This window comes from Triplophysa rosa, linkage group LG22, assembly GCF_024868665.1.
Source record: "Triplophysa rosa linkage group LG22, Trosa_1v2, whole genome shotgun sequence".
NCBI classification, from domain to species: domain Eukaryota; kingdom Metazoa; phylum Chordata; class Actinopteri; order Cypriniformes; family Nemacheilidae; genus Triplophysa; species Triplophysa rosa.
Genome location: NC_079911.1, coordinates 17,979,625 through 18,004,058, shown reverse-complemented (window position 1 = coordinate 18,004,058; position 24,434 = coordinate 17,979,625). Strand labels below are relative to the sequence as shown.

At 40.7% G+C, this 24,434-nt stretch overlaps 1 long non-coding RNA gene across 2 annotated transcripts in view; it reads left to right on the top strand.

The window, feature by feature from the left end:
- The first annotated feature begins 11,606 nt into the window (after positions 1 to 11,606).
- Positions 11,607 to 24,434, top strand: part of LOC130545676 (uncharacterized) — a 31,371-nt gene continuing 18,543 nt past the window's right edge. For both annotated transcript variants that reach the window (XR_008961689.1, XR_008961690.1), the window contains exons 1-3: positions 11,607 to 11,816; positions 16,997 to 17,183; positions 17,293 to 17,579. This is a non-coding gene — a long non-coding RNA (uncharacterized LOC130545676). The remainder of the gene's footprint in view (positions 11,817 to 16,996; positions 17,184 to 17,292; positions 17,580 to 24,434) is intronic.

The window sequence follows — 24,434 nt, the reverse complement described above, 5'->3', positions numbered from 1 at the left end:
ACTGATCATTTATGTTGCTGCTTCGCGTGTTTGTTTATGTTTATTAATGCAAGGTTGTCGTAAAAAGTCAGCACGCTTTCCAAATGTGTGCGCCGGGTCCAGCCTGCTCCTCCATTACCTCATGTCTGGATTTTCGCTCGTGCTGTGGAGGACACACTCCCTATTGATTGATGCGCTGGTGGGGGCCTCAGGGCTGCTTTGGAATTAGTTATATTTTACCTCCGAAAGCCTCCAGTTGTTATTTGTGTATCATGCAGCACAGTCGGACCTTGTTTACTACTGATGAGACCTATTACTCAACAACACATGCATATACATATATATTATTCAAACATATATTTTTCCTTAGAAAGCAAAGTTGAATAAACTTGTTTTTGAAATGGATGACTGCAAAAATCAGCCAATAAGAGCCCAGGACAAATGTTTAAAAAGACCTTAAGAAGCTGTTGGATAAATTATTAAGGGTCAATTTCTGCAAATTCATGACAAAGGGTGAGTACGCTCTTAAAAGTAAAGGTGCTTCACGATGCCATAGAAGAACCTTTTTTCTAAATGGTTCCGTAAAGAACGTTTAATTTGAGAAGAATCTTTCTGTTTCACAAAAGGTTCTTCAGATTATAAAAAGTTAAGAAAGAGACGGTTCTTTAAAGAACTTCTTCTTTGTGGAACCAAAAATGGTTCTTCTACCGTATCGCTGTGAAGAACAGTTTAAGCACCTTTATTTTTGAGAGTGCAGTTTTAAATTATTTTCTAAACATAATTTCTAAAGTTTCATTTGCGTTGTTCCATACTTTTGATGAGTTTACTATTAGTATTAGTAGTTTTTACAGTGGCTGTAAAACTCGACTAAATTTAATGTTTTAAGTCATTCAACATAATCTTGATATCTTTAGGCTCATGCCAAATATTAAAATGAAAGTAAAATTAACAAAATGTTAATGATCCTAATTACACAATTAGATTTTGAGAAAGGGACACACTATTCTAAAATGTGGAAGAATACAAGTGAACAATTGAGCCTAAACTTCTGAATGGTAGTGTGTAAACATATACATTATAATGTGCATGTACACGTGTAAATATACAGTTTGAGACTGCTTTTTTTTAGAAACTTTGGTGAGCGCAGTTTGAGACGTTGCTGAGATCTTTTCTGAGATTCTAGCGAAGCCACATTACACACATCTTAAAAACTCAACTCTTATTTCTTTATTCTTTCTTTCGTTGCTCTTAGGAGTAACACTTGAGATATTGAGGATATTTTCTGTGTGTTTTTGTCTTACAGGATTAGTCTGTGGCTCTGAGCTCCAGGCCCTTCAGGTGGTCTCAACAGTGTTGTCGACTGAAAGAGGAGATTGTCTGCTGTAGTAACCGGCTGCTGTTTTCATTGCAGTTAGACAATCTGTTTACGTTAGCTGTCTGAGAGGGTAACACGAAGATGATGGGCAGCCCAGAGGCGGACGTGCATGTGTGTGTGTTTGGGTTGGGAGGGATTTAGAAGTTGCATCTTTAAGTCCCAAGCTAAGATCTCATTTTGTAATTCACGTTTTTTCTCTCCAGAGGTGGATCCACGCCCACCCCAAACGGAACGATTCTGTGCACGAGTGGAATGCGGCGGGAACAGATAGTGGCCGTGTGTGGCACTGCAGGCAGGGGGTCCCATCTCGCTGTCTGCTTTGAGAAACACATTCTCTCTGATATATGGCACAATGTCATCAATCTAATGACAGATGCGTGGCATTCATGAGAACTCTCTATGACTGTGTTTCTCAACTGGTTTGGTTTCGGCGCCCAGATTTATACTGGACATCATATAATACAGCACATCACAGAATGAAATAAAACAATTTTAACCGATCATTTACAGACCGAAATGCATAGCATAACATTTGAACTTTTAATGCATGTGAACCTGTATTTTAGTCAGTGTCATATTTTTTATTTTTGGATAGTTGGGTTCATGTTTTTTGAGGATGAGGGACTTCCACACAAACTGTCCATGTTGCCATGTGTATAATTTGGCTAACTTCTACCACGTTTTATAGAGTTTTATATATGATATATTTTTGTACGATTCTGGACTCGCCGGTTGGGAACCGCTGATCCTACGAGATTACGAGTCGCATGCATGGTATTAGCTGCGATATTTTACATTAGCGACGTTGTTACGATGAACAAACCTATAGATGGACATCCACTGGAGTCAGAGATTGTGCACGGTGAAGTATTTTTGGAGCCCACCATGTTTGACACAAGATATTTGAGACCTGGGGGCAACGATGGGGGGGTGCCATTCCTTCCCCTGTCCATATATATTACACCCCCAACACACACACCGACAACACACAGCGGCAGAACAGATGAGAGAAATTTAATACCCGGCCTGCGGGGCAGTGGTGTGTGTGAGTCTTTTATTCGAGCGAGTCACCGGCTCACCTGAGTCAACAGTGGCGCTCATTACATTACCTAAAGTAATTGCCGTAGCCTGATTTCAGAGCTGCGCAGAAGAACTAGAAACCTATCAGCGGTAACTGCTTAAACCTCCCTCTGTAACGCGTAAGCTCCTTTGGCAATTATCCCATCTCTGTTTGTCTATTAGACGAGGCGCTATAAACGGTTTTTATTAGTCGACTGTAAATCTGAAGTAGCAACAAACGCAGCAACGCGAAGGGGAAGATACTCATCAGCCGCTAATGAATTTATGATGGGGAACCTTGCTATTAAAGGGAGTTGGGCTTTAATTTCATTAAATTGGGCCTCGCTAGGTAAAGCAGCAGGCAATGGACCCTCAGGATTAGCTAATGGCCGTGTTGCAGTTAAATAGTGACTCGGGTGGCAGCGCCTCATTGGCCATTGTGTGTTTAACGCGCCGTTAAAGTGGCAGTAATTGACAACAGCTGGGAGCCTGCTTGAGGCAGGGTCTGGCGAGGGTTCCTCCATAATATCGCTCTTCCCTCCCTGTGGACCAATTGCGCGCAGAGACGCAGAAGTTTACGAGTGTCTGTCTGCATGCGCGGGGCCGGAACTTCTCCCGCGCCCTCTGTGCCTGTGGAGGAACATGTGGCGTTCATGTACTGGAGAGATACAAATAAATAATCCCTAATTGATCGCAAGCCTCTCGGTCGTTGCGGCTGATCGTAAAACCGGATTGCGCGTCTCTCGTTTCGAAATCGGGGTAATAAGCAACAGCCGGTTTCTCAGCCTGCGCAGTTTCGGCATCCTGATGCTTCCTCATGCATGTGTCCTAATCATCTCTGTCAGGGAGCTCATTGGGAAAGTTGCATTGTACTTGTTGCATTTATTGGCAGCCTTAAAATAAGTGGCATCACCGGCAGCCATGCAGGAGTCAGATGTTGCGATGCTGTATGCATCTTTTTCGTTCACTTTGAGAGACCTATGGTGGGTCGGAGCGTGTCAGCATGTTACCTGATAGTCTCTGTTAGGGAGCTTGTACAAGGTTGCGTTGCATTTATTGCATCGAGTCGCATACTTCACAACCAGTGACATCACTGGCAACAGTGCAGCAGTCAGATGTTGCGATGTTATCTGTGGTGTGCAAGTTGTGAGTGCTGAAGAAAGATGATGTTCCTTAAGCATGTTTCATGATCATTTCTGTTAAGAAGCTCATAGGTTGCATTGCATTTATTGCATTCAGTCGCACCCTTCACAATAAGTGACATCACCAGCCCCGGCGCAGCAGTCAGGTGTTGCGATGTTATCTGCGGTGTTGTGTGTACCTTCTCGCTCCCTTTGGGAGACCTGCGGAGGGTCGGAACGTGTCAGCGTGCACGCATGCGTGCGGGATCGCCTGGCAAATCAGATCCGTGGTGCAGAACGGTGTTGTTCATGAAAGAGTGAAGCTTGTATGTGATGACTGCTTAGCAACCATTCCCGGCGGGCTGCGTCCCCAGAGAGATTGCTGTGCTGGTTGAGACACATTCATTAACCAAGAGGGAATCTTAGGACGGATTAAATATTCATGTTGTTTACAGGAACAAAAGCCGCCATTAATGAATAAAGGCAGCGCCGAGCATTGTCTATCTCACTGTACGCCTTGGCTGCACAGCCCAATCATGAGGGTTGAGCAAACATATTTACATACGTGTTAAATTCAGATCTGTCTCACGATGGAAACATCATCTGGACAGCAAACGTCATTCAGTGGACATTTTGAATTGTGTTTTCATAAAGCCTTAGTTGTATTTGCATGTTGTTACATGTTCGAAGGGCAAATGGTATGGAAGTAGCTAAAAATATATTTTTTCAATGACAAAACTGTATGAATTAATTTCTATTGATTGTCATTTACTCGGAATGTGAGTTGAACGTGACAAGAAACATAGTGTGTATGAAAGGGATACTTTTGTAAAAATTTGTTCAGAATTTATTCACCCTCACATGGTACAACCACAACCTGTATATGACTCTTCAGTGGAAGAAGATATTTTGAGAAATGTCTCAGTGATTTTGTGTTTATTCAATGGAAGTCAATGTTACTTGGTTAACAACGTTCCTCACAAAATTCTTTTGTGCTCTGCAGAAAGTCATAGAGGTTTGAAATGACATGAGAGTGAATAAAAGTTGAAAGAATTTTCATTGTGGGGTGAACTATCACCTTATGCAAACGGTGTTCCTGCATTACAACGGCTTTATGAAATGCTCCGAAACGATGGCATAAACATGATTAGTGTGCAAGTTAAATGAATCTTTTTCTATATTACAACAAACTGAACAGCTCACAGTCCATCTGTGTGACATTGTTACCAGATGCCTAGTCGTGTAAGAAGGGAATGTATTTTTAAACAGCACATGGGTCTAGATTTTGCGAGTGAATTGTGGGTTGGGAAACGATGCGTTCTGGGTGATAGATTTGGAAAGAGCTGCATATGTGATATACAACAACAAAACGCTTGTACCTGCTTGTAGCCTCTATACCTGCTCCAAAACCCCAAATCCACATAAACAGACGCCCACAGAGGCAATACACAGTTTCTTTACTTCCCTCTATTTGTGTCTTTCTCCATCAACACTTTTGTTTGACAGTCTGCATGCAAATGGGCCAGGTAATGAGAAAGGGAGAGAGAGAGAAAGAGAGAGAGAGAGCGAGAGAGAGAGAGATTGGTTAAAAGCAGGAGCCCAAACCGCTTTGTTCCCCACCTGTATCTGCTGAAGCGTGGCTAGGAGAAGCTGTGCTGTCATGTGAGTGACAGATATTGAGGATAATTGTCTTCTTTCTTCGGCTGGCTGTGTTGCTCCACTGCAGTTGTGAGTGTGCAGCTGAGTTAAGCAGCAGTCAGCCAGAGAGAGAGAGAGAGAGAGAGAGAGAGAGAGATTGTTGGTGGAAAGGATGGAGCACTTTTAGGGTTTCAGGGAAAAAACTGTGATTGTCTATGCGGTCATTTGGACACACTTACACTAAAGTATCTTGTGGATTTTGAGACACATGATATGGTGTTTTTGCAGTACCTTGTAAATACCAACACAATCTCACGGCAAAAACGTAACTATTTTACCATGTGGCTAATTTTGGCTAATTCGTATGAATTCGTACCATCTCATTTGTACATTTTAGTACGATTTGCTTCCGTGAATCAGGTGTAGGGGCGGGGCTTCAGTGTTGCTTTTTTTCTAGTAATTGTATGTTTTTGTATGATTCACAACGTACAAATTCATACGAGTTAGCCACCTCGTAAAATAGTTACGAATTCACGTGAGATCAGGTTGTAAACCCAGTGGTATATGTGAGAGTTGCATTTATGCATTTGGAATAAAATTTTATTCAAGATATACATTTTTATCAGCAAGTTTCTGGGAATTAAACCGAAAATCTCTCTGCTGCGAATGCAGTGCTGAGCTACAGGAACACTTGCCTATCACAAGAGACTGACTGTGCGTTCAGACCGCCAGCGACTGTGTCGCTGTGTGTCGCTAGTCTCTTGCTACGAGGTCGTTAGAAGGCGTTCCTAGCTTTGGTTGCTCTAGTAACATTTATAAACAAACTTTGCAGTAACTGACGAGAGACGGATGACGTGAGCTCCGCTGCTTTACTCCTATTGGTAGTCGCTCCCGAAAGTCGCTCATCATTTGCATAAAATTGAGCAAATGTCAACTTTGTCGCATCGCTAGACACGCCCACTTCCTGTCACCGACGGCCACTGTCGTTTGTGTCGACGAAAGTTGCCGGCTCTACATTGAAATGAATGAGATCTGCCACTGTTAGTCGCTGCCGGTCTGAACGGGGGGCTAACAGTTATTAAGTTTAACTATAGCATTTTATAATAAGGTTGCATTTGTAAACAAGTGTTAATGCATTGACTAACATGAATTAACAATAAACAACACTACAGCATTTATTAAACTTAATCCATATTAATTTCACCATTTGTTAATACATTTAATAGCCAAACGTTGTAACTGTTAACATTTGTTAATGCACAATGAACTAATATTAATAAATGCTTAAAAACAATATTGCTAATTGTTCATGTTAGAAAATACAACCTTATTACATGTTTCTCCTAAAATTAAAAATAGAAGAAATAAAAAAATAGCAACACATAAGCAAATACAATTTTATATAGCTATAAAATTCATCTGCAAAGGGAATTTGGTGAGAAATGTTTGAGATCATATTGAGATTTTGATTGTGGGTTTTGCTATCTTGGCAATTCTTCTAAAACTCAAATGAAAAAAGTCTCCTTTCACTCTCCTTTTAGTCTCATTTTTGTTTACAGGAAGTTCGAACAAGATCTTATTTTGGCAAATTGTTAGCAAGTAGTGATTCCTTGTATAACCGGTGTTTTCCTGATAAACCTTTTTTTTCAGTATGTTTCCACCTTTGGTGTCTATTTCCAACGCTGTTCGTTTTTTACTGGCAGGGAAAGTGTAAAGACATGTGGTTTCCATGAGATACAATTACCTCGCCGCTGAGCCTCAGAGGACAGGCCGGAGTTTTGTAGAAGGGGGGTGCGCACACCTTGGGGTGGGGGGTTGGGGGATCCATGTGGACGGGAGAGACATTTTTCCAAACTCCAGCGGGGGAAAGGGTGGAAAAGCTGGTCTGCCCTTCCTCCCCTCCCTGGGTCATGCTGCCTCCTCCTCTTGCGTCTCGTGCTCTGGGAAGGTTAGAAAAAGCAGCGGGCTGCTGCCAAAGGAAACAGTGGCTTTTTTTCGGAGCTCTGCAGTGTCTAGAGAAACTTGAGAGAGGTCCAGTTTTGGTTCCCTAGTAACAGTGCCGTTGAGAGGAGGTCTCTCTCCATCATCTCACGCCACTAATGGGAAGGATGACGAGAAACGTTTTCTTTTCATCGAAAATACACACACGCCTAAATATCTCCTATAGAACATCCATCATACAAATGAAAAATGCACACGTTAAATTGAAACACCTCCCCATTACTCTCTCTGCTGTTTTTTTTCATATTTCACATTTTATTTGTGCATTTTTTCAAGTAAAGGTGAGTGGCGCTTGTGGCACTGTGGCTGGTTGCCAGGGCATTGCTATGGGGTTGCTAAGGTGTTTCGAATGGTTGTTAGTGTGTTGCTCTGTGGTTGTCAGGTGTTCTGGGTGTTTGACCCCGAATCAAGCTAATGGAGTCTTTATTGTCTGGCTGCTAGAAAATGTATGATTTGACTATCATTCACCTTAAAGCTACAATCTGTAACTTTTAGTTTTACTTACCCTCATGTCATTTCAAACCTGTATGATTTTCTTCTGCAGAATTCTCTATAGTATTTTGATGGAAATTATCGTGTACATTTTGTCAGTCACATTCAGTGTAAACATTTTATGTGTGTAAAAACACTTTTAACTTTTAATACTGTTAAAAACAACACATTTTGTGTTCAGTTGAGGACAACACATTAATGTATTGTCCTTAAAGCGATACTCCACCCAAAAATGAAAATTCTGTCAACATTCTGTTGAACACATTTCTGGGACATCATTGACAACCATAGTAGTCGTATTTTTCTACTATGATAGTCAATGCTGTCCCAGAGATGTCAGTTGCTATCATTATTCCAAATATCTTTCTTTGTGTTCAAACAGAACACAGAATACAGATTTGAATAACTTTGGGGGGGGGTAGTAATTCATAACAAAGTTCAACTGAACACATTTCTGTGTTATTTTTACCACAACTTGTGTTGTCCCTTTCATTTAAAATAACACATTATATGTGTTAAATAGCATAACAACAACAACGTGTTAAAATGAACACATCCTTTTTAAGAGTGTACTAAATGAGCTACAGGAACACACACACACACACACACACACACACACACACAAATATTTGACGCATTGGTTAAAGACGAGCAGAGAGAGATCTGGATGTTATTGATGAATACTGAGTGATGAACATCAGCAGTGCCTTTGAGTGTGTTTGCTTTGAGAACGACCTTGCAGTCCATCAAACGAGACGGGACACGATTGACCTAACTGGGCCATTCTGAACGTGTGTAATTGTTCGTTTTATGAAATGTCCATTCTGTGAAACGTCCTCATTAGGGAGGATTTCTCAATTTCGCCAAATTCAAAACTCTAATCTTCATGATTCACTTATTGTTTGTGTTCTTAAAGATTCAATCCGTACATTTTGCCACTCGATCTTCATGTATCATATCTGTTTGAAACATAAAATTGCAGTTACTTTATAGTACTTATCTTTACCTGGCAATTCAAATTATAAATCATTATTATAAGCTGAACATTGTGAATCGGAGTAAGACGACACTGACGAGACAAGTAAGACATTTTTAACACTGACAAGTTCATTTTTGGGTGAACATATAGAAGTCCTTCTAGATATCAAAGTTGTTTAAATACTTTTACTGTAAAAACAAGACAAAGCTACTCATTTTGAAAATGATAATTTTTGACTTATAATATGTTATTAACTTTTGCTTTATTTTGGCAGAATCTATGCTTGGCATACCCTTACAAACATTAAGCATGGTTTTACTAAAAAAAAAAACTTGGTTACTATAGTAAAACCATGGTAACCACAAGTTAACCATGGTTTTGCTACAGTAACCATAGATAAGGTAATACTACAGTAATGGTTATCAATCTGCCAAAAAAAAGTTATTACACTGAATAAAATAAAACAAGATATTTCTGTTTGCACTTGAGAATTGTGCAATCAAAATAACTCGGCTTTCTTTTCACATGCACCATTATTAGTCTATTTTTTATCGGAATTTCATCTGTTCTTTTTCGTGCTTTTTGTGGTAAATGATAAATTTGACACGGGAAATGCAGAGGGCTTTGGGGAAAGCGTGAAGGGCCGGGCTTCCTCTATGACAACACAATGGTTTCAGACACTGGCCTCTGACTGGCCCCTTGCCACCGGACGCGGGTACGAGGAAGTGCGAGCGAAGAGCTGATAACGCACACAACGGCCACAAACCCGCCCCCCCCCTGCCGTCTGGAGACATGGCCGCTTCCCACTGGATCTGCCATTTTTTGCTTATTCATTCCTGCACCGGACGGCATTGTGGGGTTGAAAATAAAGACATCAGATATGAGAGGCACCTCTCGGTCACCCCGGGTCTCAGAGGTATTCCTTCTTTTCATTCAATGCTCATCTCTCCGTTTGACAGTCTGTGTCCTTCACACTGGCATGAGATGATTCTCAAATAGGCTGCCAACGCACACACACACACACACGCGGTCCGTCCATCGTTTTACCGGGAGGCAGGATTATCTGAGTCTCTTTGTCTTTAGATACAGTTAGTTTTTCACATGACGCTCTCAATGCGGCATCCACGCTTGCCTCTAAATTGAAGTCGTCTCTGAAGTGTTCGAGGTTTCTGTTGGAGATGAGGCACGCGGGTAAAGTGCTCGGGGATGGATTGAATTCTGATTGGGGATCGGCGATGGGTAAAGAGAGAGTAAATCTGGTGACAAATGGTTTGGAAGAGCATTACTGCGTGGTGCTGATAAGGGTCTGTCACCATAATAGAAGGGAGAAGACGTGTCCATCAGCCCATTTGAAACCATCCCTACAAGGTACTGGCTTTCATTAGCGCACCCTCTGAATAGTGGAGGCGAATGAAAATTGCTACTTACCCTGCGATTACGGGATTGAAAGGTAGCTGTCAAAAGAGAGCCAGAGACTCGGAGAAGAGAGGGGAGGTTGTGTAGCTGTCACCATGACAGGGAATGTGTTTCTGTAAGATTACTATTGTGTGCGTTTTATTAAAGACAGGAAAGAGTCATGGGGCGGATAAGAACAGCAGGAGAGGCCGATCCTTAAACACAATCGGAGAAATGTGACGGTGACTTGATGGGTGGAGAACGATGATCAGCGCCGACCGACTATTTTTGGTTTCTATCAGGCCCTGCTGGGTGGAATGCCTCTTTCCTGAACAACCACTTCCATATCTGTATTCTTTAAGGGTATATTGCTGTCTCAACACATTGTGACGTGACCAAAATAATTCTGCTCTTTCACAGCTCAGGAGATTTGATGGAGTTCTCAGTTGCGTTTCATTTAAGTATCAACTTAGTCTCAGGTGTCTCTCCTGAAATTGCTCATGAGAAATAAAAACGAGGCAATCCATGAAGAGCATGGAGGTGTAAATGACTGTAGATTGACGAGGTAAAATAATCTGGATGTGGGTAAAGTCGATGAGAAATGTTTGAGTTCGTATTGAGATCTTCAATCATAATATTGACTTGCAGACTTGACAAATCTGAGCTCAGTTTGAGACATTGTTGAGATCTCTTCTGAAACTCGAATGATGTGAGACTTCCTCTTTTTATCTGGAGAAATATCTGAGACACAGATGAGACTTCAGCAAACGTTTCTATTGAATCTCACTGATGTCTAGATGAGATATAAAAGAGATCTCATCTGTGATTTTTCGTTCTTATGTGTTTAAGACTTTCCTTTATTCCAGTAAACACGTTTGTCATTTATTTTTACAAACCGAGGGACGAGTTGAATTCATTATCTGTGGTAAATGACAACAGATGCGGTGCTTAGAAATTACATTAGAGAAGAAGAAAATTACGCGGAATATTCCATCAACAAGAGCATCAAACTTGACTCTTTTTAGTTTCCTAATACACATAACTGGTGATATTGTGAATGACTCATCTCTGCACGTTTTCCAAATTAAAAAAGCATTTCATCAAAATGTAAAAACTTGGTCTGGCTTTTTGAACTGCTTCACTTTTTGGCAGAGCCTTTTTATAATTCATATTTATCATATATTTCATATATTTCAATGTCAAGGCAGGCCATAGACATTGAGGGGATGGTTCACCCAAAATAAAATGTACTCATCATTTACTCACCCTCGTGTCATTTCAAACCTGTAGAACTTTCTTTCTTCTGCACAGCACAAAATAAGATATTTTGAAGAATACTGATACGTTGAAACGGCCCTTATTAACTATCGTATGAATACAAAACCATTGAGACGTTTCTCAAAATATCTTCTTATGTACAGTTTTGGAATGACATGAGCGTAAATAAATAATGACAGAATTTTTAGTTTGCGGCGAAATATCCCTTTAAGTAAAAAACCTAACTCTGTTCCAGAAAAATAAGCTAATTTATTCATAGGACTCAAGCTGAGATCTGAAGTGTGGGAGGTCTCATCTGAGGATGAGAAGATGGATGCGGACGAGGTGAAGATAAGTGGCCTGTTCAAGAGCATCTACCTTCATGCACTTAAGCTCTGAGCTCCAGAGTTTTGTGCTTTCAATGAACACATGGATCAATAGCACTGCGGAAACCGAGAGAGAGGCAGAAGAGGGGCGGAATGAGGGGAAACTCGCCCGGAGAAAAGTGAAAACGCTTCATGTGAGTGATGAGCGCGTTCAGCGTGCTGCCATGCAGAACCCGAGAGAAGTCTCACTATCACAGAACGAATGAATACTCACGCGGGCATATCTTTAAAAAATTTGCGATTTAAAGGTGATGTCATTGATTTATATATTTTTATGTAAAAGTATTAGTTTACCCGAAAATGAAAACTCCAAAATGTTGATCCGAAAAGCACAAACATCCATCATTAATGTGATAAAAAAATGACTCTAGTGGGTTAGTCAATAACGTTTAATGAATGTTTAATGTTTTGAGCTTATTTAGGGAATGACTTGAGTAAATAAACAGATCAAGCGTGCTGAATTCAAATATGGCAGCATGTCGATAACTATGACTCTTGCGCGTCTCGTAATGAAACACATACGACTATGGGACACACAGGGACCAATGAGATTCAACGTTATTGACGTTAAATTTAGCGCACTGATCTGTATGTTTACGTATTGTTCACTAAATAAGATCAAAATAGGACTGTCACGATGTCAGGTTTTTCACTGCGCGGTTATCGTGGCCAAACTAATTTGCGGTAGTGGTATTGTCACAATATTTATTGAATGTTTTTACTATTGCCATCAGTGAAATTCTTAATCTTTAATTTTGTTTGTTTTGTGTTTGGTCTGTTATTTGGTCAACAAATCACACTCATAATTTTGAATGGATACCGAATAGTTTACGATATTACAATATGTGAATAAAATTAAAACAATATCGCTAATCTTGGTTTTTAGTATCACGGTAATTGGCAATGCTGGCATATTGTGACACCCCTCGATCAAAACATGAATCGTTTTCTCTAAAAAACCACCGCACAATTTCCCTTCAGAAAACATTTATTAACCCCTTTAATAATGGAAGTTTGGCAGCTTCAACATTTTGGCTCCAACATACGTAAGAAGATAACATGATTGTTTATGTTTCACTGAAGAAAGTAAGTCATACATCTGGCATGACATCAATTTTCATATTTGGGTGAACTACTTCTTTAAAGTGTTTTTACAGTCCTAGCTTAAGCAAAAACAACCTATTAAACTGGGACACAACTGCGTACGTCAGTTTCTACCCACAAAAAGTGAAACCGCTGCTGGTCTGTGGTGCGTTTGAAACATTGCTCTGTTTGTTTGAGCGCCGCGACGCATTCTGACACAGCGACATCGATTCAACCAATGGTGTGAGTTTAGGGTGAGACGATCTGTTTATCCGACCAATGGGAGTGTCTGGAAAAGCTGTTTTCATTCTTTTTGTCATTCGGTTAGCGGCGCAGAAATGACACACTTCACCTTTAAAACAAGTTAAGGTGCTATTAGGCTAGTTTTCTAGAAAAATATTTGAAGGTATTCGCATACACCGAGGCCAAGCACACAAATAGGCTGCACATTTGTGTTGTTTTCATTCCCAACTGTGATTCCGTTCAGTGCCGAGCAGCAATACTTCAGATCAAACGGATCTGCGGATGGAATTTTTCTCCCTCCACTCAATTCCAAGCCCTTTTCAAAGGAATAACACATTTTGAAAACTTTTATGAAAGCCGTTAAACGCCCGTTGGCCGTCGAGGCGCTGGAGATGCGACAGCGATCATCCGGGTAAGAACGGGACGTGTCCGAACAACACGAGCGGTCGGGACTAGTCAGTAGCAATATTGTCCTAAAGATGATTAGGTTTTTAAACCGGAGTTAACCTCTGCCGTATGCCGATTTCCCCCAAATGGACCGTGTAGGGTTTCACAAGATTAAAAGCACTTTTCCGCTCATTCGGCTTTGAGAAACGGAGCCCTATTTAGAGCATTTAATCCCGTTTCAAAGGGGAGATGGGAGGCAGAGCCGGGCCAGCGGATTGATCATAGCCAAATGGTTCCTGTAAAACGGCTGATTGCTTGGGAAGTCAAGATGGTGGATCCGTGGAATTCCGTCAACTTTCTCGCCGGCCTTTTGATCCGACGGGATTCCTATTGCAGGAGGCCTCTCATGTCTCCCGCTTTTTGAAACAATACTCCTGTGTCTGATCGCATTGATCTCCTCACGGTGACCTCTGACCCCTCAAGATGCTGCAGAGAGGGAACGAAAGAATGTGGAATGGAAGGGGGGTTCGCTCTGCTCTTTTGCGCCCTTTCTCTCTCTCTCTTTCTCGCTCGTCTTTTTTCATGCGATGATTTCATCTCGGTGAATGGAAATGGCTCACATGTGTTTGCAATTATACCTCACATTGTAATCATGAGACAGAGCTATAAAGCGCGCACACACATGCTCTCGAGGGTCCGTGCACATTCTACAAAACTTTTCATCAAACCATATGGTTTTGTCTTCTTCTTGTATATAGGCGTAGGGTCGAGTTCAAAAGCAGGCAGCAAAAAGGACGTGCGTGTTTTTAGATATATATTAAGAGGTGTCCTATCATTTGTAATGTTAGTACTTAAATCAGTTTCAAAATGTAGTTTTTCGTGACCTTTCTCTCTCCTCTTTCTGAGAACTCTCCCTTTTCTGTTTATTTAAATTGTCAGTTGTTTAACTCAACCAGCAAACCAATGAGAAATGTGATTTTTTTACATGATATTATATTTTTGTTATTGTAACCACGGTGTGTCCATGTATGACAAATAAAGTGCTATGTAGTTACACCTTCCGTGAATGACTTCTTCACGTGACATGTTGAATTATGCATTATGTCGTGACCTATTCATGAAACAATCTGTGCTTAAATAGCTAAAAATCAAATGATCAGCGATCGCATTAAAAATTCATTTCCGCTCTTGTTTTTTCGCTCCAGAAAGAGCAGCTGGTGGTACACATAGCCTGCGGCAACACAAGGTGCAAACACTCTTAATATTTTACTGTTATATTTTTATATTATTTGGTACATTTATTTTTTTATTTCTTTTGTACAGTTGTTCTGTGTAAAAACAATGGCATGTATCTGTTTTTGGAATCTCTGAACGGATTCATGTGCATATAAATGTGGGTGGTCACATGTGCATCACGTATGTGCCATCGTGTCTGATTTTTGAGTTCTGAAAGTGTGTTTTTATAGCACGACAAGCTCTTATCCCGAAAGATCAAGAAAGCCGTGATTTGATTAAACCCGGTTAACCTCGCGCAAACCAGATCTGCAGTGACAGAAACGAAACAAATGCAACTTTTCGCCGTGCAGCTGAACTTAATAATCAAGAACGGGCTCGGGGCGACTCGACGCGCGTCCTCCATCATCTCAGGGGGGAAAGCCGGGGCTCGCCCGAGGAGGACATCTTTGTGACCCGAGGCCCTTCTGACTTTGGTAATTGTGGTGGTTGTAAACAGACAGCCCGGCACGGCCCTGAGATGTTTATAGAGTTTCTGTGCTTCTACACTCCGGGTCTGGGCAAACAATCCCATTAAGTGACTAGAGGAGCCCGTGATCCAAATTACTCGTCTGACCTTTACTCCTGTAATAGAGTCGCTCTGGAGAAAGACAACAACTAGATGAGAATTCTCAGCGCTGAATCTCACAATTAGAGCCGGTTGGAATACATTTTTTTTTTAACATTTGCATGGAGCCTTTAAAGCACAAAGAGCTCGTTGTCATTCACTATACAGTATATAGGCGAGAAATCGCAAATGAGACCTATTGTGAGTTACTTTTCCAAACGATGAGATTACAATGAGAAAAAACAAGGAATTTTGCTTCTCAGCTGTCTCTCCTAAGAAAAATACGCTGGTAATCAGAAAGCGTTTCAGAAAACATCTCAAATGTATCTAAACCTGTTCAGATTTGCAAATATACCACAGTCTAAGCAAAAGTCAGATGTCTCAATATGAGCTCACGCAATTCTTCCATGACTTGTTATCCGTGATCTGATTCTATGCTATTTAAAAAGCTCTTTTGTCTCGTTTGTGTCTATAGACTTCTGGGAGAAACAAAGTTGATACGTGACGTATACAAAAAAAATGCAATAAAAGAGCGATTTCTGTAAAAAAGAAAAGTTTTATATGTCTCACAATCCTTTTTAAGTGCAGTTGCTTTCGTTTAAAGTTCAAAAGGGGATTCGATAATGTTCCCGATTATTTGTTCATCTTGGCGTCGGCAACCGTAGCAGAATTATTGTCGTGTCAAAGACGTTTTACTACCGCAAACTGACTGCATATGTATCTTAAACCTCCACTTAAATTATTCACGTTTCTTTAAATCCTCCATTTGGCTGATAATTCGAGACGTGCTTTAGCCCGTGGCGGGGCTGCAGTTGCGTCTCTCTCATTGATATATGGCACTGGAGCTGGAGCATTGTTGAGTCGGGTATTTCCAGATGGCTCACAAAAGACTTGATTCAGACTCTCTTCTGATGTGTTAAACTGTTTGCTTCTCACATGATGGTCTCTCCGCATGTAAAGAAACCGTGTGAAAAATCAAACAGGATTTGTGTGTTTTCGTTGCAGGTTTTCATTCTCTTCCTTTGCAAAGACGTGGTACCACGTGCCGCTTCCATAAATCAATCGTGTGAAGGATCTTCGTCCCAGGCACTTAAAGGAACCGACTCCCCAAACAATACAACTTCTGCCTTAACTCGCGTCGATTCCAGCCAACTTTCTGTTATTTTTCTTTAAGGACATTTTTAAAGAAGCTCTTCAATAGCGTAATGGCCGTGTCTGTGAAGCTCCAAACAGACGTGCTCTTCAATAAGGCTCTTCTCCTGCTGTTTGCTTATATGACGTCAGGAATCAACTGTGTTTTACATCAATGACATCAAACACGCACGTCTCACCCTTCGGCAGAGGGTGAGATTTTAACGGTTAACAAATTATATTTCAAGCTGTTACAGTTCTGCTTTTTGTTTTTATGGAGGATAGTTCGGCCCGTCAATAAATGTACAGAGATGCAAGATTGGACCGCTCAAGACACATCAACCTGTCCACCATATTTGGTCCACATTTTCATCGCTGTCGTAACCCGCAGTAAAACAAAAATTCACAACAAATTTTACAACATCGCAGAGAATTCAATTCCTGATGAAATCTGAAACCCTTTCACATTTTGTGTGTATATGTCTTAACTCAATAGTACATGTTTTTAAACAATGGTAAGTTTTAATGTGTTTGCTAACACCTTCATCTTGTTGTATTGTTTAAGTTGATCAAGTATAACGTTTGAGTCTACACAACAGCACGTAACATTTGATATATTTTTACCTACAGTTGCAGATACGCAGTTAACTTCCTCTCGAGTGTCCATGGACGGACTTTTGACTGTTCCAATATGGCGGACGACTTTCGTACAGCGAACCACAGAAACAAATGCTAACAAGGCATGGCTTTGATCCTGTCAATCATCTCTTGTGTTCCACCAAATAAAGGAGTCACACAGGTTTCCAACATCGTTCGGGTGAGTAAATGGCGACAATGTTTATTTTTGGGTGACCTATCTCTTTAAAGAGCACTTGTGTATAAATAAAGTCAGACTCTTACAGATACACTTACATCATGTCTTGCAGTCTGGAGCTCGGCCAACATGCAGCGAAGCAGAGAACGGGCGATGCATCCCAACGGACCTGCGGCTCTGACAACACCCTGCTTTCCCCCACTGAAATCTTTATTTACTGCCCCCACACCTCTCCCTCGCTTGGGCAATTAAACCTCCGCTGAGTCAGACTGTGAGGTTGAGCACTTTCCGTCAGGAGTTTCTCTTCCGTCGGGCATGCGAGGATACACTTCATTTGGTTGTTTGTCGTTCCTACCTCGCTCCAGTTCGACACTGTTACACACGGCATGAGTACTCCAGGTGTGTGTCGTAGAGGTGCACGGCATATATCCGTCAGCATATCTGCATTAGACAGTGTGAGGGAGTACATAGGGTTATGATTAGGGATGTACATTTTCAGGAATATTACTCAAGATTCTTTATTAAAAGTATAGATCAATTATTCGATAAATATCATAGAACACATAAAGCTCCAATGGGTATGATGTACAATACCGTTCAATAGTTTAGAAGGTCACTTACCGATATGTAAGTTACGTGAAAATAACGTAATGTGAACTTTAGTTATGTGAAAATAATCTAATTAGACATAAAGTATTAATGTAATATTACATAACACAGTGGTCAACTATTGTGTTACTGGGCTTTATAAATGAAATTAGACCGTTTTTGATCTGATAATTTTTCATTACACAAATTGCATTTAGTAATTCCGTAGTTTTGTAAAATGGTTACAAATTATTACTAAAGAATAAGTGACCCAAAGTGAACTTCGGAATGGTAGTGCAACTAGACAGAAATGAACACAATGAGATACATTGTGTGCATACAATGAATCAATGATACAAATAAATATTTTGCCATGTGTTGAGCAAAAAATAATAAGAAATATAGTGCACAGGCTTGGGATACTGTAGGTAACACCTTACAGTAAAGTCTCATTCAATCAGGGAATGGATTTGCTGACAATATTTTAACAGCATTTATTTTGTTGATGTTGTTGATGTTTTTTAATACTAATGCTATTATTCATATAGTTTTTCAAGCTTTTACATGTTAACAGATCTTACTTTTAATTTACAAAAACGTTCAAATATACATCAACTAAGATAAATGCATGCTGTAAAAGTATTGTATTCGTTTTTTCAAGTTTTATTAATGTTAACAAATTGAACCTTATTGTAAGGTGTTGCAAATGATTTTAAATGCAGTTTTTGCTTGTGTTTAAGTTGATTAATCAACAATTAATACTTTTAATCAATTAATCAATATCCATGAATTGTTAATCTCCCTACGTATAATGTTTATTATGAAAACTCAATTTTGATTTTATTGATTTTTTTATATTAATAGCCCACAAATTTCATAAAATAAACCACGTGAAAAGCCACAGCTGGCACAGAAATCTAAAGCTATAAGCAGTGATTCACAGAATTACCTGAAACATGCTAAAAATGTTGTGAACTCTCAAGTTTCTTTTCACCCTTAAACTTTTTTTAGTATTGATCAGAGCGTTGAGCAATATTCAAGATCTGTGATATTGGTTATTAAATTTAATTCAACTGAAATCAATTTTAGCTGTTCAAATCTCTGCATTGGCCAAAAGTCTTAATGGGTGCATCTGCGGCGTGCAGTCAGGTAATGTAGGCGGATGATTTGGATCTCCACACTCGCATGCATCTTGGTTATTCAAGCGTTCCTGGCCTCTCGGTTCATCACGAGCACAGTTTAGTCGTGTCCCCTGCGGAGATCACAAAGGATGTAATTGCTTTAGCTTGAGCTCAATTGCACCAATTTGAGGCAGTCTTACATGCCAGTCAGCTGTGCGGTACGAGCGCGCTGCCAGGGCCGGCTATGCATTACCCGCTTCTGTGTAGTGATGGGTCTGAAAAATAGCACATAAATTGAATTTGTTTCCAGACGGAGGCATGCGGTGAGGAATCCTCCCCACGCTGCTTTTTCAATTGTAGTGACTTAAAAAGGATATTATTGTTTCTCGTGCTAATGGTACATGTAATTCTGCCGTAATGCCACCGAGGCACTTGACCACGATCTTGAGTCTCAATTTGAGGTTTTGCTGTAGGTCGCGGTGATGATGAGGGCAAACTGTTTGGGACACAGATGCTCCCCAAGGACACACGGACATCTGCCGGCCCGTTTTCCTCTTCCGTTTTTAGAAAGTTGGATGCGGTGCATCTTTTCAACACGTTGCCGCCCGCAAACATGATCTGCAGATTTGGAACGAGTCAATGTGAAATCACACTTTGCCAAATTTATGTTCCTAGTCTTAATGTGGATGAGTGATCAGAGCTAAAATGAAAATATTGTTATAGCTACACTAAAAAGTGATGCGTTCATGGTGTCCAAATATGGACAAAAGCAGACTGGGTTAAATGTACCATGAATTTTTTCTCTGTTAATTTAAACCAACAGCCGGTATTTCCCTAAACCATGGATTGAAATAACCAATAGGCTGTTTAGACACTGCTTTAAGCTGTCGTGATGCAACCTTTCCACAACCTTGCCAACGCACACACTTTTAATGCCCGTTAACATGTAATGAAGGTTAAAGCAAGAATGGCAAATAACAGCAGATTTAAGAAGAAGCGCAACCATTAGATTTCCTCATTTGAATATTCTCTCCCCCTCTGAAATCCGTGACATTACGGAAACGAGGGGAAGATCGACAAGTCGACCTGAAGATTACAGAAGGTTGTGTTAGGTTTGCCTCCCGGGAACGTTTCTGGCTTGCAAATGTAACCACCTCGACATCTCTCATCTCCTCTCGCCCTGCCCGCCGTTCACGCCGCATTTTAACAAAAAAATGCATAGCAATCCCTACTGTAAATCCACCTTTGGAACGGATGTCTGCGAGGAAACGGTGTGGAGTTACGTGTCATCAAGGCTAGTCCATATCTAATGCCAGACCTGAAGCGGCGAGCGATCTCACGCAGGCTGCTAATGCGATAAGAGATCCCGCGCAGGTTGTTAATGCGTGCCGAAAATGAATATATTCCTTTATGAGCCTCTGAAGACTAATTATGTAGCTCTTAAAATGTCACAAACATATGATTACAGCCTTTAGCGCACACAATAAAGATTTGCACTTAATAAAGAGCTCACAGCTGCGCTCAGCTGTTCCCCCATAAATCAGGGAAGTTATAAGGACGTATGGTGTGGAGGGGAACATGTGGAATTCTTTGATTCCCTGCTCTGCCTCCCCTTGTGTGGATGGGTTTGGGTTACCGTGGTGATCTCGATACGGCAGATTCTGTGCTGTCGGACGCGCCGGTTAGTCTCACATGGCTCCTGGAGAAGACACCTACGCCCCCTGTTGTCACAGATGACGGCCGCTCCATGTGTGTGTGTGTGTGTGTAACAGTGCTGAAATAATTTAAGTAGTATAAGATACTGTCAAAAACCTATTAGGGGACAAAAAGGTACTTTTTAATAACTATTAAATGAAAAGTTTTAGGTATTTATTCGGCACAAAAAATAGATTTTAATGGATTTAACCATGGATTTTAGTAGGGTAACTAGTTTTTTCTCTTTTCTTTTTCATTTGTAATAAAACTGACCACAAATTTACTATGGTCTCACCACAATGACCATCCTTTTACCATGGTATTTGTTGTAAATCTATGGTGATACAAATGGTAATCATTCTGTCGAAAACTATGGCTACCACACTTTTACCATAATAAATCCATGGTTAATAATGGAGGTACAATTAATAAAACCAGGAGAGCACGATTTGTTCGTACAAAAATACAAAAATGGTTATTATGGTAAAACTATGTTACAACTAGCCATGTTTTTCTTACAGTAGTTTAAACATGGTATTTACAGTAAAACTGTGGTTACACTTTATAAATGGTAATCAATCCACAAATCAAACGCATTTACTACTTTTACTATGTTAAACCATGGTAAAATTTTCCTAAGGAAAGTACAGTAAAACCAGGAGGATTTGTTTGACTATTGTCTCTCATTATAAAAATCATTCACAATTTGACTATAAATATACCTAAAAACATCCTTACTACAGTAAAAACACGGTGAACACAAATTAACCATGGTTTTGCTACAGTAACCATAGTTTAACTATAGTATTTGTAGTAAAGCTGTGTTTGTGTTTATACAATCCACCAAAAAAACACGGTTACTACACTTTCACCAAGGTAAAACCATGGTAAATCTCTGTGATAGTCAGTGATACTCTCCAATGTAACAAATACAGTGATTTTCCAGCTTAAAAATGTTTTGAAAACAGCTCAACTCCAGTAAAAAGGTCAATTTAGCGATGCGGTTCAAGTGTGCATGCATTCGTTTTTGTGTTGCGGTATTTTCCTCATGTTCATGTGCTAATGTGTATGCATGCATGCCTCCCTGCACCAATGCATGTCACGGGAAGAAATGGGAAAGGGAAAAAACACACATGAGGAAACCGGAGAGCGCATATGCGGCCTGCGAGGATCATATTAGTCGCTGCGACCATCGATCGGTTCTAGCACTTAAATTTCAAGCGTGACAAAACTGTAGGCAAATTAATTGTTCGCCAGAATATTACACATCAGAGTACATTAATCCTCTCCAGAGCTGCACGCCATATGAATACTAATAGAGTTGCCAGACGCCTCTCCTCTCTCCTCTCTCTCCTTTTGTCTCGGCGAGCCGAACGCTCTTATTTCCCCCCTCATTGTTTTTCTCTCTGCCTCTCGTGTCTTTTCTCCTTCAATTGCGAGTGACATTAACTGGCAACAACATTCATTAATATTCATCTGCCTCCCCAATACCTGCAGTATCTGCGAGCGTGCGCGCACGACTCCTGAAAGAATCTCTTTTTGTCATTGAATCGTTTGAAGTGTTTCCTTTTTAAAAAAAATAATTGTCTGTAAAATTTGGAAATGACATTTAGGCTCATTTGCGTCTTATCCTTTATTAGTATTGGCAGGTATTCGGGTACGGAGTGTATAAATATATCTGGAATTGCATTATTTAAAAAAGGAGAGACCAAATCTTATGCGAGTTCCACGCATAAGTAAAGTAATAAAGTAAAAGCGGGATGTAGCTATGCACCTCTGCAGTGTGTTTTCAATTAAAAGCACAAGGTTACGTGTTAAATAATCCAGTGAAAATATGTGTGCGTGTTGTTTTTTTTTCAGAAGAGAACTACCCCAGCCAGTCCAAACATGGGAGTAATTCTCAGATGACAGCCCCCCACCTCCCGTGTTGCTCCGAGTTCAGAGAGGTTTCTCCTTAGAAATGTACACAAGTCTAATTTGAGCGTTTGAGTTCGAAAATCTCCGAATAAGCCAAAAGGGATCAAATTAAAATTCCAAGACAAGCAAGTAAAAAAAAGAGATACGGCCTTTGGAAGTGGCCCCTGCTTTTTTAAGCTGGATTTAAGTGATCAAAGTTGCGTACGAGGCAGCCATTGCTGGTATTGAGTTACGCTAATGGCTGCCATGTGCTACCGCCGATGGGCCCGATCCACGAACGTCTCTTGGGTGTCAGGCACAAGACAGTTGTAAAAAGGGGCTTTACAATAGAGAAAGGCCCCGGCGTACGAGATGGGATAAAAACCGAATGACTTTCTTTAAGAATGAACTCTTTCTTTTTGTGAAGAGAGCATCGCTCGGCGGGTTTCTCAGAGCGCTCTACTGTCAGTCTCGCCGAACGGTTATTTACTGACGTGTGGCTTCGGCATTCTCACTAAACTGCAGGAGACACAAGTGACAAAAAAGTCAAACACTTTGTGGTTGCCGGAGCGCTGGCTGGTTATTAGTATGTAAATGAAATCATCACAGCTGTTCTGTGCGCGGTCTGTCGGAGAGGGGGAGCGGAGACAACGGATCCTGCATTCTGATGTGGTCTCCTGAACAACCATCAGGCGCTGGCCACCTCCTCTATAGCCTGCAGTCAAGTCATAACGCATGCAATTTAATTACGCTGAAAATATAGTGTGAAACGCACACGGGTTAATTATCAAACCGATATTGCTTTAGTTCGGCGAATGCGCGCGATTTCACGTCGACGGTTTATGCGGCCAAGGAAATGAGTTGTTGCAAAATCTAGCTTTGTTGTACTTTTTTGATGTACTTTCTCTTATGTGAAACGTATTGACTCTTGGATTGAGTTACTTTATTAACACGATGCAATGACAGTCAAAATCAATTTTTGTTTTTCTGCTTGTTTTAGTCCTAGAAAACAAGAAATGGCGGGATCTGTTTGTCCAACCAAGGCAAGACGGCCGAGTGTTTGGTCTGTTTGAAACCACACATTTTCATTAGAGAAATCTGCAAAACCTTTCTAGAAACCTCTGCGGAGACTTTACACGTTTCCTCTGAACTCCCAAGAGTCGCGCACATTCGATCTGTTTATTTAAAGTCGTGATTTAGACCCAAAACATCTATTCCGCCCTCTCGGATTTCGAGCCCAAATCAGAGGAACGCATCGAATTGTTCTTTTTTTTTTTTTCGAAGCATAATATGATCAGAAAACGCGTATTTTTCCCAGACGGTAAACAAATGCATTCCCCTGAAAACTGATTTCTGCCACAAATGAAACATAGACCGACATTAGAGGCTGCCAAATCTCCGGCTGAAATTGTTTCCATATCTGCACCATGTATTCAATGCCCATCTGCCCGAACTCCAGCACATACCGCCAGCAATAACACAATGAGTAATTCTCTCCAAACATAGCTATAAAACCTGCTGTTCCTATTCCATCAGCCTTATACACACACATCCCAGCGGTATATTTGAGCGAGAGAGAGAGAGAGAGAGAAAAATGTCTTGTTTAGAATTGTCCACTTGAGAATACTAATTAGGCCCCGATTCTGGAAAATGTTACACATGGAGGGTGAAACCCAAGCTTTCATCAGACATCTTGGGTGAAATCTCCGAATGGGATGCGTGTCGGAGTTGAGTAGGAATCGAAAAGCGCTCTCCATCTAAATAAAAAGAACTGGGTTTCAGCTCGGCCCATCTCTGCCTGGTAAATAAATAACGCTCTACGACGCAGCAGACAGGCAAAATGTCAAATTGTCTGCTATTTAAATGCATAGAGGTGTGATGAGTGAAACATATGGGAGATTTGAGAGCTGGTTCCGTTCTCCAGCCTTTACAGTTTGCGTTTTGGCTGCCTTCG